The sequence below is a fragment of the Echinops telfairi genome, unplaced genomic scaffold (genome assembly GCF_000313985.2).
Source record: "Echinops telfairi isolate 266 unplaced genomic scaffold, ASM31398v2 ScPeMD7_2573;HRSCAF=3158, whole genome shotgun sequence".
NCBI lineage: Eukaryota > Metazoa > Chordata > Mammalia > Afrosoricida > Tenrecidae > Echinops > Echinops telfairi.
In genome coordinates this window covers 10,127,024-10,129,917 of record NW_022106471.1, presented here as the reverse complement: position 1 = coordinate 10,129,917, position 2,894 = coordinate 10,127,024, and the positions used below count along the sequence as shown (strand labels likewise).

The 2,894-nt window shown below is 40.7% G+C and overlaps 1 pseudogene; it reads left to right on the top strand.

The window, feature by feature from the left end:
- The first annotated feature begins 855 nt into the window (after positions 1–855).
- The window catches only part of LOC101644276, a 28,112-nt pseudogene continuing 26,073 nt past the window's right edge, over positions 856–2,894 (top strand).

Sequence of the window (2,894 nt, the reverse complement as noted above, 5' to 3'; positions counted from 1 at the left end):
TGTAAAGATGTTCATTTCCCCTAGTTAATACAATTCCAATAAAAACCACAACTCTTTTTTTAGCATGACAAAATGGATTTAAAGTTACCCATGGGAGAAATAGCATATCTTTGGTGTAGATGGTAAGGAGAATAGAGAGGCATCCATTGATGCAAATTACTGGGACTGTTCTGTGTCTTAGAGTGGGGGTTAGTTTAATACTGTTGTGCTTTTTATCAGACATATGCTCCAACATTGTCTCTTATATGTATCAAATATATTTTGTAAAGGCCATTTTAAAGAAGCGCTCTGAAAAAGAAAACTATTAAATGGGGATGTATATTATCAGAACTACAAAAATATTTTAAAGCTATATTAATTAAAACAACATTACTATCCAGTACAGGTAAATCAATGGAACAGAAAAGTATCTACAGATACTTAAGAGTTTTACAAAGACAGAATTTTACATCAGAAGGGAAGACTGACAGTTGAATAATGGTGTGGGGAAACTAGTAAGTCACTTGGGAGAACATAAATTAAGCTGAATTTTTTTTCCTTACTTCTTATAAAGAAGTTAAATAAAGTGAAATCAAATTAGTTACATATTGACATGCACCTAAAAACACTAAAAGAAAACACAGCTAGGTCAACATAACACCAAAGCCAGAAACATAAAGGAAAACATGATAGATAGGCATGCATAGAAATAGTCCCTCCAGGGGACGGGCCTTGTAATTATAGCTCATTCAAAGGTTAGTATTTCTAATACACACAATCACTTGGGTCTTGTTTTCGCTGCTAGTTTCCAGGAATCATCTTCAACCCACGGTGGCCACAAACAGAACAAAGCGTTGCCCAGCCCTGGGTATCGTCATGACGGTTGGTATGTTTGGGTTCTTTGTTGTGGCCGTTGCAGCAATCCATCTCAACGAGGGCTTCCCCACCTCACTAAGCCTCCACTTTATCAACCAAGAGGTCCTTCTCCAAGATCAACCCCTCCTGTCGTCTCATTCGAAAGCATCCAGTGCCTATGCAGTCTCCAACAATATTCTGAGATCCCCAAGAGTTTCATTGGCCTGTTTTATAGCAGTAGCTTTCCAGGCATTTCTTCTTGGTCTGTCTTACTCTGGAACCTCCACTGAAAGCTACCCACCATGGGTGACCCTCTGGTATTTGAAAAACCAACGGCATAACTTGCAGCATCACGGCAACACAGAAGCCACTGCCTCAAGACAGACACAGATGGGTGGTGGAAAAAAGGAGTACTCCCATTTTAAAATAGGCAGCAGTAAGGGTTCGGCAATTCACACGAATGTCATGCATGCTAGGGGTCATCGAGAAAGTTCTGACCCACAGCAACTCTGAGCACAACGGAAGGAACCATCGCCTTCCCATCGCCCTGTTCCCATGCTTGAGGCCATTGTTGCAGCTATCTATCTTGTTGAAGACTTTCCTATTTTTTGCTGCCCCCCTACTTTACCAAGCATGAAGTCCTTCTCCAGAGCCTGGTCTCTTCTGACAATAAGTCTAAAGCATGTAAGACAATGTCTCCCCATCCTTGCCTCTGAGGAGCACCCTGGCCATACTTTTCCCAAGCTAGATCAGTTTGTCCCATTGGCAGTTCATAGTACTTTCTGCTCCAGCACCACAATTCAAATGCATCGATTCTTCTTGGGTCTTCCCTATTCCATGTCCAACTTTCACATGCACATGAGGCGATGGAAAACACCACGGCTTGGGTCAGGCGTACTTTAGTTTTCAAAGTAACATCCTTACTTTTCAACACTTGGAAGAGGGCTTGTGTAGCACATTTACCCAATGTGATCCGTCTTTGATCTCTACAAGAAAGACAAAATCCTTGACATCCTCAATCTTGTCTCCAGTTACCATGATGTTACCTATTCGTCCAGTTGTGAGGATTTTGGTCTACTTTACATTGGGCCACAATCCTTGATCTTCATCAGCAAGTGCTTCAAGTCCTCTTTACTTTTAGCAAGCAAGGTTGTGTCATCTGCGTATCATAGGTTGTTAATAAGCCTTCCTCCTATCCTGATGCCGAATTCTTCTTCATATAATTCAGCATACAGGCTTGACAAAATAAATATATGGTCCTATTTGGCTTTATACTTGGGCAACAAAAGCAGATTAAAATCAGAGCCTTTTTAAGAAACTACGATAAAAACCAGGTAGCTTGACAATACTCAGGATTAGCAAGGATATGACACTCTGTAAATATCTTTCTAGGCAAGTCTTTTAACATCACCCATAATCTTATAAATTTGCATTCTTTTTGATCCAACAGTTACATTTCTATGAATCTGTTATACAGGAATAAATCCAGATTTATATATAAAATATACATAATTTCTGTAGAAGTGAAAAACTGTAAATACTCTGAAAATTCAATAATTTAGGGATTTTTAAAATAAGTTATTATGCCCATCAAAACTCAGTGCCATCAAGTTGATTCTGACTTATAGAGACCCTACGCAGGGTTTAAGACTGTAAATCTCTATGAAGAGCAGTCTCATCTTTCTTCCTCCAAGCGGCAGGTCTGAACCTCCCACCTTGGGATCAGCAGCCCAACGCCCAACCCACAGTGCCACCAAAGCACCGTATGTTCTAAATGTAGCCCCTAAAACTATGTAATTTGTAAGAATTTACTTGAAAACGTCGAGACAATATTGAATATATGCTCACCCACTACCATGACTCGAATTCGACCTTGCAAGTCTGGCTAGACCAGAGGATATACACTCGTACAGATAGTAACTGAAAATACAGGGAATCCAGGGCAGATGAGCCTTACAGGACCAGTGGTGTGAGTGGCGAAACAGGGAGAGTAGAGGGAGAGTGGGTAGGAAAGAGGGAACTGATTACAAGGAACTGTCTGTGACCTCCTCCCTGGGGGA